Raw genomic sequence first — 13,678 nt, forward strand, 5'->3', positions numbered from 1 at the left:
TTTTACTGAAAATTGGAAACAAAATCAGTGCTCACTGATATCCAAGCAACTTCATAAATCTTTTGTAAATATTTCTTTTAGTCTTTGATTTAGTTGCCAATAAGTGGCTCTGCTGTCGGGGACAAGAGTTCAGGAGAAGGTGCACTCTGTCCAGGTCCGACTGAGACTGAAAATTGAAACTCTACCTAAAGCAAGCTGAAAAGATTTTCAGAACTAAGATATTTGGCATAGATCAAAGGGGCTGATTAGATTTGTACTAATTTTTTGTAATGTGTATATGAAGAATAAAATACAGAATTGATATGAAAGATAAATATATTAGTTTACTATTTTACAATATTGTGTAATCTCTAGATAAAGGTGATTACTGCACTTCCCTGTTTACTGTTTTATCAAAGGCTTGACACAGTGGATCATGAAATATTGCTGCATAGATTAAATAGATTAAATTGGTCTATTAAATCATTTAAAAATTACTGAAGTAATCTCAGAGAGGCTATTCGGGTTAAATAAAGGCTAAATAAATAAATAAATAAATAAATAAAATGGCTCTTTCCACAGGTGATGGCTAATTCCCTGCTTTTTTTGTAATACTTGATTTAATCTCCCATCCCTTCAGTTTTCTCATCTCCGTGTAATGTACTTCTCTAATCAAATATCATTCGTTGGAATACCCCCTCTCATAAAGGGGTCTTCTACTCTCATGTTTAGTTAATCTGTCAAAGAGTTCTAGTCTGTTGTCTGCAAAAATACAACAAAATACAACAAAGATTCATTCTTCTCCCTTCCTGAATTCCTTTCTTAATATCCTTCTGGTGAATGAAAAAACTAAATCCTTTAGTCTAGGACTATTTGTGATGTACACTAATCTAACCTGTTAATATCCCATCTGTGCTAACGAGTGATAATCCCAATAATACAGAACTAAAATAGAGTAAATGAGGTTGAGATCTAGACATGTATTTACAGTTCTCTAGTCTCTTTTATCCCACTCATTTTTATTCAAAACATCCTATTGAATTTGTTTTTTACTGTGTACAACAATAGTGTTTAGTTTAAAGGGTAGACGTGCATGCACCCCTTTGTCCCTTATTAACTTACAACTGTACCACACTCAAAATATCACTCAGACCCTTCATACATGACATTTAAACTTTCTTCACTTTCTGTACATATCTCTAATCATGAGTAATGCGTATGTGTATTTAACTAGTCTAACAAAATTGATCATCTATGAGCTTGGTTTCAATTTAATACAAATTTGTTTCCTTCGCTGAGCACCGTTTGTGAAAGGCGTAAAAAAGTTCCATTATAAATGTATCCATTTCATTTAAACTGTATTTGATCCTATAAAGTTGGTGTTAAGTCTACTCATGTCACGAACTACATTTCCCATCCTGCACTGCGGCCCACAAACATCTCTGCCATGTACTGCAAATCCCAGATCACACACCTGCATTAAATTCACAGCACAATCACAGCTACAGTATAAAGACTTTCAATTCACTCACAGATTGTGCAGTATACGCTCCATTCCTCGTGTTTGTGACCATTGCACTGTCTTATTTAAATATTGAGACTTGTGTTTCGTATACATTGTATTACATATCCATAGCACACCGTATATAATATATATTTGTATATTCAGACATTACTTTATTCTATTCAACAGTCTACGGTTCAGTAAAGAAACAAGTCTCTCAAACTACACTGCTGCAAAGAGACTGTAACTGAACTAAACTAACAAACATGTCACTGCAGTGAGACCCACATCAGCACAACAACAGGTCACATCAACAGCAAAAGAAACCACCACGTAACATGCAACACTGTCCGATCCAGACACATGTAATCCATGCATATCCTAATTCAACATCAACTATTCATCTTATTCTAATGTGAAGGACTCCACACATCTGGAATAGACAGAAAATGTGTTACAAAAAGTTTGAAAATAAGTGTAGACTAATATTACCATCAAATCTTACTAATTATTCATCACTGGACATAGGCACTGTTTAAAGAGGAATATACAGCAAATTATTCATCATTGTGCAACACAAATACCTCACGCCAAAAGAATTTACACTTACACTGCTCAACTTAGAAAAACAGCAGTTACATTATTATTATTATTATTATTATTATTATTATTATTATTATTATTATTATTATTATTATTATGTATTTATTTATTTTTTTGCTTTGAGTTCCTTGCAATCGTGACGTGAGTGACCAGTTGGCATGGCAACATCAGGGCACGTAAAGATTTATAGACACATACAGGAATCAAAGATACACAAATTTAGTGATGGTTATTCCAGCTCTTTTCAGTGAGTCAGTTCATTTGGCTCAGCAATAAACTCCCAAACGACTCTTCATTCAGTACGACTAATGGCTTTTATAATTCAGCTAAATTTAGCAATATTTGGACCCATGATTAGTATGTGTGCACATATATCACTTAACTTGTTCAGTGTAGGCTAATTATACTAACCTTTAATTGTACATCATTTTGGATTATGTTTCGCGTAAAAACTTAAATAATATAAAAACAGACATTATTACCCATGTGTATTAAATGTTTTATTTAGCTTGATCTATCCAAAACTCAAACCATTCCAAACAAACCACACTCACTACACTGCTGGAGTACAGGTAACAGCAGCGCACCCCTCACTCACGTACTCCAGTTTTAATTGAAGGTTCACATTTCAAATTCCTGTTGGAATCTTTCTGACCATGTTCATGTACAGTTTGTATAAGATTTAGTTCCACTTATTCTTACTGATTATTGTGAAATGTTTAACAGAGGTACAGTATATTTTCAATTCAATTAAATTTTATTTGTATAGCACTTTTTACAATAGACATCGTCTCAAAGCAGCTTTACAGAAATATCAACATGGTATACAGATATTAAAGGTGTGAATTTATCCCAACTGAGCAAGCCACTGAGTGGCGACGGTGGCAAGGAAAAACTCCCTAAGATGTTTTAAGAGGAAGAAACCTTGAGAGGAACCCGACTCAGAAGGGAACCCATCCTCATCTGGGTAACAACAGATATTGTGAAAAAGTTCATTATGGATTTATATGAAGTCTGTATGGCGTTAGGAGCAGCCGTAGTCCCAGCAGTCTGGAATTAGAGAAGATTTGAGCTCCATCCAGAGGCAGAAAGGATCAGGATCTCTAGTATCTCCATAAATTCGTGTGGGGCTCGGCGAAAGGAGAGAGGGAGAAAAAAGATAATTATGACTGCGAAGTAGTAGAACAGAATCTAGTCAGGGTAGGCTTGAGTAAACAAATACGTTTTAAGCTTAGACTTAAACACTGAGACTGTGATTTTGAGATGTTTACATAACCTTTGAAAATAAATTGTTGGTTTTAACTTTGCTTTCTGTTTCCATTGTAGAGTTTTAGCTTATTTATTAAATGATCTGGCAGACAGAAAATGGGAGTGAGAAACTTTTGGTAGGTTTAGTATTGAGCCATAAGTTTTAAAAAAAATAATGTTGCAGTGGCACGAAGCTCAGTAGAATTTTCTGGCATAAGTTTAATTTCCCCAAAGTTCTATGATTTTGCTGTAGCAGTGACATTGATTTGGGACATCCATCCATCCATTTTCTGTACTGCGTATCCTACACAGGGTCGTGGGGGGAGTGTGGAGCCTATCCCAAGGGACTTGGGGCACAAGACAGGGGACAGCCCTGGATAGGGTGCCAACCTGTTGCAGGGCACAATTGCACACACACTCTCACACACTCACACACTACGGATCATTTGGAAATGCCAATCATCCTACAACACATGTCTTTGAATTGGGGAGGAAACCAGATCACCTGAAGGAAACCCCCGAAGCATCGGGAGAGCATGCAAACTCCATGCATATGATAGTTGTTGTTGTTGTTATTATTATTATTATTATTATTATTATTATTATTATGAGGATCCCGTTGTGTGCTGGAGACACTTTTCCAGCCTGTCTCTCTACCACACCTTAAAGCATCTTAACATCACAGGACAACAAATGAAAAGAACTATCAGGAACACCACAGAGGCTGCTGAGAGAGCTTCAAGAAGGCTCTGGAGGGTTATCAGCAATTTGGACATAGGCCAGGTCCAGGGAGTCTTAGGATTAAAGACCCGAAACACCCAGTGACTCCAGGTCCCATCACTAATGTGTCCAAGAGCACATTGCAAGATGTTTGAAAAAAACATAATATTAATAATAAAATTAATTAATTAATTCCATAAAAATCAGAAAAGTTGACTGGACTAGAAAAAACATGCACAATGACCATCCAAGCTGTTTTTTTTATTTTATTTTTATTTATTACATTATTTTTGCAGACCCAGCAGATACAGTCAGGTTCATAAATATTTGGACATTGGCAAAGTTATTGTTTTTAAAAATATATATTTTTACCACAGTATATTGGAGTGGAAATAAAATATCAATATTCATTCTTTCATTTCAACTCCAATATACTGTGTTCGACAGCTAAAATAATAACTTTGTCAAGTAACGAAGAGGAAACATTAGCATTGTCTGTACACCAAAAAAAAGAGAACCTCTGTTATGTTAGTATCAGGGTACTGGTATTGCACCTCCCCATAGTCCACCTCCTCTGTATTAAAGGTCATTTTAGATAGCAACTATAGAAAATATAGTAGTTTAAAAAAACAACACCCTACTACACACACGTCTCCTCATGCTGCAAGTGCACACTGGTTTTGGCCTAGTAGGGCGAGTAAGGGAAATTGAACACAGGTTATTGGGAAAAAATAAAATGTAAAGCAAGGCAATGCTCCTAAGCATACCTCCAAAGTTGTAACGAGTTGTAAAGACAACAAGGTAAATCTACTCGAGTGGCCATCAAAAACACCCTGACCTGATTCCCAAAGAAAATTTGTGGACTGAAGTGAAAAAGCATGTCTGAGCAATGAGGCCCTCAAAACAGTTCTGTCTGGAGGAATGAGCACAAATTACAGCAAATCATGAGAAGCTTGTGGAAGGCTACCCCAAGTTCAATCAATGAACAGGCAATACCACTAAACACTAACAAAGTGTATGTAATTAATAATCTGTCATGTACATATGTTTATAGTTGAATCATTTTCAGACATGGTTTGGTAATTCTAGACAACATGGTTCAGGTTAATTGGGAAAGACTGGGAATACAGTAAGTGAAGAAAGGAAAAGTGAAGGGATTTACAGGAAGAGATGCATGAAACACCTCACACCTATGGTTAAATGATGGGTTGGTGGTTAAATGATGGACTGATGGATTTTATGTGTATTAAATGGTGTTTTTATGAAACATCATAATAAGCAGGGAAATGAGGTAGACTGGGAAATATAGAAGTTGCCTACTACTTATTTGTGGAGGCGGGGTTTGGTTGAACACCAGTTTGTGAATGGAGGGTGGAGCCAGGGAAAAGTGAGTGGTAAGGATCTACACCTGTGCAGGATTTTGTAACAGGTGTTCTGTGTTTCAATGAGCAGGATAAAAGGGGGAGAGAGGGGACAGACACCACAGGAGACCCACGTGTCTAGATCTGTGCATAGTGAAATAAAATTCCTGAAAAGAGACATAAATAAAGAAGGAAAATAAAGAACTGATTTTTGAGCCTGCTTCCCATCTCCTCATTTTCAGTCCACCCGTATGCAGAGATTTTTACTTAGTGTACTGTGTTCATGTAACCATAGAGATTAAAGCTGTTTATTTTTAAATCCACATTCATACCCAATCTTTTATAGAATTCACTGTAAACAGATTATGTTAAAACACACACACAGAGTTAGAAAACGCCATTAAAATGTAAGTAGCATTTATAATTTATTTCTTGCCATACCAGCATACCATAGAATAAAAAAGTAAAATAAATTAGAAAATAAAACCAGCATGAATTCTTAAAATGTATGTACACTAAATAAAACTCCTGGTATATTCAGTATTAGGCCTATTAAGTAATGTTCTATATTTCTCAGTCCACCTTATTCCACTGCTTCTTACAATGTTTCATAAAAACACACACTGTAATGCACAGAAAATCCATCAGTGCATCATTTAAGCATGCAGCCATTATATCCTTTTACTTTTCCTCTCTCCACTTATTGTATTTTATGACTGACAATTAACCTGAGCCATGCTGTCTAGAATGACCAAACCCTCTGGTAATTTCCAAACCAAACTAATGTTCTGCCTCTTTTGTTACAGTAGCACACCTTATACAGTAGCTTGTACTGATATTATAACTAGAACACCACCATGAGAGAATTACTATTAACTTTATGACTTTAGCAACACTCAGTTCAAAAGTTTGGAGTCACTCAGAAATTGCCTTGCTTTTGAATAAAATCTGAATTTTTAAAATAACATTGATCAGAAATACAGTCATTATTATAGCTGGATTTTTAAGGGAATATCTACATAGGCATGGAAAGGCCCATTTTCACCAACCAGCAACTCCTGTGTTCCTGTGGCACATTGTGTTAGCTAATCTGATTATCATGGTAAAAAGTTCATTCATCATTAGAAAACCCTTGTGCAATGATGTTAGCACAGCTGAAAACCATTGTGCTGTTTAAGAAAGCCTTACAACTGGCCTTCTTTGGGCTACTTGAGAACCTGGAGCATCAGCATTTGTGGGTTTGATTACAGTCACAAAATGGCCAGAAAGAAAGAGCTTTCTTCAGAAACTAATCAGTCTATTGTTGTTTTGAGAAATGAAGGCTGTTCCATGTCAGAAATAGACAAGAAATTGAATATATCTTACAAAGGTGTGTAGTAATCTCTTCACAGAACATGACATGAATGAAGTTGTTACTTCTATCATGCAGTTCCACTGCAGTGGCTTAGTAGGTGGCTTTGTACTCTACCTATTTGCATTAAAGGAATTAGATATCATTTTATATTAACAATATTTTCCCCTTCACATATTGAAGCCATGGATTTCTAATAATCTGACAATTATATGAGTGTACGATATTGACCCATAGAGTAGATACAAGTAAAAAGCAGATGCAGTTTGTCAACTTTGCTCATTTATTTATCATCAGTAACCACTTCATTCTGCTGACGGTCGAGGAGGATCCAGAGTTTATCCAGGATTAATGGGCAGGAGGCAAGAATATATCTTACATCAGTCCATCACAGGAGACCACGGACACACACACACACAGAATCACAGACTCATTCACTCCCTGGGGCAAGATAGCATAGGAGATTCACCAACCAGTAGGTCTGTGTGGTGGGAGAAAACCTGGAGGAATCCTGCACAGACGCAGGGAGAAACTGCAGTTCCACATAAACAGTATCCTGAGCTCAGGATCGAATCAGGGAACATGGAGCTGTGAGGTAAACTGGTCTACATGAACCATACTCATACACAATATATGGTAAATCCACTTGGAGGAAGGAGTGGGGATGATTCATTCATTAATAATTATTAGGACTGCAACTAACCATTATTTTCATAATCAATTAGTTGGCCGATTATTTTTTAGATTAATCAGATGGGGTCGGGGCAAACTTTCAGTACCATTTCTTCTTATTTGAAATAAAATCCACAAACTGAGTGTTACTTCAGACTAAAACTTTACACAAGTGTTTGTGGTTTTGAGGTCTGGGTGAGCTACTGGCATAAAATGGAGGAAGAACATCCCAACAGGAGAACAGGAAAACTTTCTTTGCAAAGTTGTATATATCCTTTTCTCTTCTTTGTTTTCAGTGTGCACACTCTTTGTAGACTTTACGTAGAAAAGGATTGTACTTACTCCTTTCAGGGTTTGGTCATCGTTGTTGTTTGAGGTTTAGTAGAGCTCCTTTCCTCTCTGGATCTCATAAAAAAAATTCATTTATTTATTTTATTAAACATATTCCAGGGCTCCAAGCAAAAAACAAAATCTTGGAGTCATTGGTTCCTAAACCTAAAATATTTATGTGCCAAATCAAATTTTCAGGAGCCAAAATAGTGATGTCATATGACATATGATGATATCATTGTTAAATGGCTACCTCACACTGCCTTTTCTTTCCCCTCTGTACTGTCTGCCTTTGTTTACTCTGCCTCCCATAGTTTACACAATGTATTCTTTACATAAACAATATGTGCAATGTTCAGTACGTCATATAATAATAATAATAATAATAATAATAATAATAATAATAATAATAATAATAATAATAATGAGTCTTTATTGATCACATATACATTACAACACAGTGAAATTCTTTTCTTTGCATATCCCAGGTTGTTAGGAAGTTGGGGTCAGAGCACAGGGTCAGCCATGATACAGCGCCCCTGGAGTAGAGAGGGTTAAGGGTCTTGCTCAAGGGCCCAACAGTGGCAGTGATGCCCCCATCTTGAATCACATTACCGTAAATACTTAAATGTGCAGTCATTTGTTTCTTTTTTTCACTTTTTCATTCATTTCCTGCTTATTCAGGCTCAGAGTCATGTAGGCTGCATTGAATTTTATTTTCAATTCCCTCATCTCTTTTTCAGTGACGTTATCACTAGCACGTTGCACTGCTTTCACGATTGGGGTGGCATGAGGGGCAGACCTAGCAATGACACAATCCCTGGCGGTCTCATGTTTTGTACTGTCTCCATGCTTCTTTACGGTTTCTTTTTTAAAATGACTCGAACTGGTAATGAACTCTGTTTTACTAGCAATATCTTGTCCTGCTTTAGCACAAAAGGTGCAGTACATTTTCCCTTTGTCATAACGTAACCAGGCGAACTCTTGTAGCCAAGCTGATTTAAACTGTCTTGTCGGGATGAGAGCTGCAGAGACTGGAGAAGACTCAACTCGCTGCGCTTGGCTGTCATCATCTGTAAAAAATTGCACACCGATTTAAACGGGCTGGGATGACTCAAATGTCATTTGAGAACTTTCACTGGTCGAGTTGGTCTCAACATCCTGGGCATCTGATGTAGAGGAGGCAGGGTTTGGACAGGCAGGGGATGAGGAAAAAGTCTGATATTTTTCTTGTCAGCTGACTAACGTTAGTTAACTACGCAGTTAGCTAGCCTACATATAACGGATAAATTCACATTCTAACAAACTAAACCACATCAAACTAAATTAAACACCTTTAATAAAAAGGCTCAGGCAGGGTTAGGTTAGGGGATGACTCAACCCAACACTCATTGGTGTGGGAGGTGGCACAGGCACAAAACCTTGTCCTTCATTCTGTATATATTTCTCTATGTATTTAACATTCTATGAGAAAATATCAGTTGTATAAAAAAAATGGAAAAGAAATTATATAATTTTTTAAATCTATATATTGTGTTAAAAACGAATTCTGCCACTTTAAAAAAAAATGAATTTTCATGAATCTCATGAAAATGAATCACATGTAAATGAATCAACGTAAATGAATCACATGAAAATGTATCACTTGAATATGAATCTCATGAAAATGAATCATACGTAAATGAATCACATGTAAATGAACCATATGAAAATGAATAAATAAATTAAAGACTTTAAAAGAAAATCTGTCTAAATGTAAGACGTTTTAGGTGAGGTTAACTATTGGGGGTTGGAGGATCAGTTTAGAGAACATATTTGTTTCTGATGGTTAAGTTCAGGGTTAGGGTTGGCCCCTAAGTTTCAACATTGGAAAAAGGAGTTTTTATTGGTTAAAAATTAGGTGATTAGAGTTTATTGTTTGGGTAAGCCCCTAGATTTCAAGATAAAAAATGGTTTTAATGGTTGGAATAGAAGTTCTAATTGGGTTTAAGGGTACTGGATCTATGTTCCCCATCCCTATTGTCCAACTTGTACAGATGAAATTTAATCTGGCCCAAATTTAGGGCCGAACCAGGAAAAAGTTCCATTAATTTTGTCCATGTTCCCTCTCAGATCCTTCTTCCTATTGATTACTCCCCTCCCCCCTGAGAAGAAATGCCTTCTCTCTATTAATATATACCCCCACACACATTTTATATATAATATTATATTATATTTATATTTTTGTGTCACGATATGGAGATTGAGATGGATACAAGTGCAGATTTTTCAAGTTTAACAAAGAACTAAACAAAATACAAAAGACACTGACATTGGGGCAAATCACTGTGGCAAAGACTAAACATAAACCAAAGACAAAAACACAGCACCAGGGACAAAGGTAAAGAAGGACAAACGTGAGACAAAGAGTGCAGTGAAAACTGTGGCTGAATACACAAGTGCTTACCAGGAATGTGATCCAGGTGCAGGTGGTCATGTGACTGTGATGCAGTGGCTGCTGGGAACTGTAGTTCAGATTTCCTTCTCTGATTACATGACATAATGGTGTATGGTGTAATATGTGGTAATGTACGGGTATTACTCTGTGTATGTGTGTGTGTTTATACAGAGGCTGAATGTGTTGGCCACTCTGGTTCAGGGTAACTTACCCAAAATACATCAGAGCATCATCACAGCTCTCATTACTGTGGATGTCCACACCAGAGACATCGTCACTGAGCTCGTCAATGAAAGGGTACAGATGGCTACACACCTTCTCTTCAGAGCAAAGGGAATCATGGGTGTGGTCAGATCTGATTGGTCAGAAGCTGTTAATAAATCTTTTAAAAATAACTGCAGCTCTGACAGCAGTGCATATGCAAATCAGTTCCCAGGTTTATACAGTATGAATGCACTCATTATACGCTATATCGTCAGCGAGAATGCCCAATTCGTATACAATGAGATCATATATATATCACATGTCTTTGTGTATGTGTTCACGTAGGTGGACTCGAGCAGTAACTTTGAGTAGCAGAAGCAGCTGTGCTAATACTGGGATGTGGATCTGGATAAGTGCGTGGCCAGAATGGCTCTGTATCAGTACGTCTACGGATATGAGTACCCGGGAGCCTGCCTGCGTCTGGTCATCATCCCACTCACAGTAAAGACGTGTTAACAATACGTTAAGAATTCATAATGCATAATGTAGTGTAGTGCATGTTATTATAATAATATTTATTTAAATACTATGCGTAATGCATTACGGAGGCTTTATAACATGCTTCGAATGCGTTTATCACTCGTTATAGGCGTGTGAAAGAGTGAAGTCTTAAAGATACGTTTGTGTGTGACCTTTCCATCAGGAACGCGTTTAATGTAAAAAAAAAAATCTTCTTGGAAATGACATGCTTGTGCTTGTTTGTGATGGTTTTTAGGACCAGTGCTACCTGTCTCTGATGGGTAACACCTCGAATAACATGTGTGTAGAAGGTGTGAGCTTGATCCTTTCACCGTTAGCCAGACAGAGCGTCTTGTTGTTGTCCAACACGGGGGTAATTTTCTCAATCCACAGGCACGTCCACAGGTACGTCCACAGGTACGTCACTCACCACCCACTTGTGCGTGTCGGCGGTGTCACTGCCGAGGGACGGTTTGATGGCACTCCAATCCCGTGTGAGAGGGTCATCTTCACCATACAGCTCGTCCAAGCTTACTGACTGTGGGTTGAGCACGTCGGTCTCGATGGGCTTGTAGAAGGGATTCACCTCGCAGCCCTCTGTCTCATGGAGGGTGCGCAGTGGGTCAGCGAGGGCACGGTACGCTGTGGTTTTACCGCCTCTTGTAGGGCCCACCAGCGAGACGCCCTGGTGCACCAGCATGGTCTCGTACAGCTGGATCACCTTGGCGGTCATGCTGGAGACGGGCTGCAGGGAGCGGGTGCATAGAGCTGCCTCGATGTTCGACTAAAGCGCGCCGTAGTCATGCTCGGGGACGCCCACACCAGGAAAGAGGTCCGACAGAATACCGTTAAACGCACACAAGAAAGATTGGATTGACTCGATTGACTCTAGGCTCAAGATTTTCAGATTATGGATGTTCAGATGTTCCAGGATTCTTTACTTTTCATCTGGTATAACATTACAAGGTGCTAATGTTATATACTTTAAATGCTTTTAAAAAAGTTATATAATTACAGCTTTTTAGTTGCAAAGAATTTGCAAATGTCAGTTAATTGTATTTCCTAATTTGTCCTGGAATTTCCTCCTAGGGTTAGGGTTATTTCCTCCTGATTCCAGTGATCCTGTGATAATGACCTTTGATACTCCATATGTAAGCTTTGGCATTCTTTACTATTTATCAATTTATTTTATTTTAAGTTCTGCATCATACTTGAGTAACTTGGGCAGGTTGGAGTATCGTAGCGCTCTAATCAACACCACGTTCTCACTCAGGTGTGGGTTCTCTCGCATCAGAGACCTGGAACACACACACACACGCTCGATTTATTCCAGCAAGACATCTGTTACATTCATAGATAGTTTTAATTAACAATTTAGAAAAAACAACGGATGAATCTAATCTAATCTAATATGTTCACCCTGTTCGTAGACGGACATACCCGGCCATGACGATAACAGAGTTGACGACTCTCATGCTGAAGTCGTAGTGGTCCTGCCGGGAAAGCTGCTTGCTGCACAGCTTATACAGCTGAATCATCTTCTTCGCCAGAGTCTCACTGGACTTGAAGCCCTCTGCTCACAAGTCCACCTACAGCAAAAAAGACAACGTGAAACAGTTCTGTAACACGCCAGAATACATCCGTTATTGCGTGCATTACATAATGTAATGAATGACGGCACCCGAGCACACCTCTGCGATGACGGCGTGGTCGGGCACAATCATGGAGACGGATCTGAAGCGGCCTCCAGGTTGTCCCGGAGCTCGGTCCTGCCTGCGTAGCCTGGGTACATCGTGATTAAGGCAGCTTCCTACAAATGGAAGCAAGTGAAATGATAACGATTCAAACCCTTGCTAATATTCTGAAATCGATTGCAACGCTGAGTGAGTCTGTTCCAAGAATCGATTCAGCACAAATCTCGAATTAAAGGTTAGGGGAACAACCCACAGTATTAAGTACATAGGATCATTATCATGATTAACAGGGCGATTCCTAATACCTGGTGTCAATTCGTAGATACCAGGTAATGGGAATAGAGTCGATTCAAAGGAATCAAGCTTTGGAGTCGACTCTATAGTCGTTGTGAATATGGAGTCAACTCCAAAGCTTGATTATGGGGGAAGCATGACTGAAGAACCTTGATTTCTCAGTTTGGGAACAATCCCAAAGAAATAGTCGGGAGAGCGTTTGGCATCGTTGTGACAAACGCTGAATCTCACAGCTTTTTTTTTAGTTTTTAATTACTCAACAACTAAGACACAAACCCCTCGTTTATTCCTTCACTTTCATCTTTCACTACTTTTTTTATTTTACATTTTGTTCTGATTCTTTCCCCCTGAATGTTTGGCTAGAACTTCTGAAACTGGGAGCTAATGCTAAATTTAATGTTCTGTTAGAAAAGACAGCTTGATGTGTGGTTTCATTAAATTCATTCAATTTAAATATCTTGTCTTTCTAAGAAAAACTGCTGATTAAGCAATGCACTATACCATATTCATGAGAAAGTAGAATGTTGTATTTGTTATTTGACGTTTGTGTAAATTCAAAACGTCGTTTTCAGCTAGTGATTAAAGAATTGGTTCATGAGTCATCTTTGTCAGATATGCTGGTGGCGCTTTCTGATTTTAGTCATTTAACCATTCAAAAGAGTTATTTGTGTGTGGAACAGTGTTGCATTGCACCCGCGAATACCTGCAACCTGTAATGGAAAATAAGATTTATTTTGTTCCAACACTTTTTTGTTGTTGTTG

The sequence above is a fragment of the Ictalurus punctatus genome, unplaced genomic scaffold (assembly GCF_001660625.3).
Source record: "Ictalurus punctatus breed USDA103 unplaced genomic scaffold, Coco_2.0 Super-Scaffold_100, whole genome shotgun sequence".
In the NCBI taxonomy this organism is placed as follows: Eukaryota; Metazoa; Chordata; class Actinopteri; order Siluriformes; family Ictaluridae; genus Ictalurus; species Ictalurus punctatus.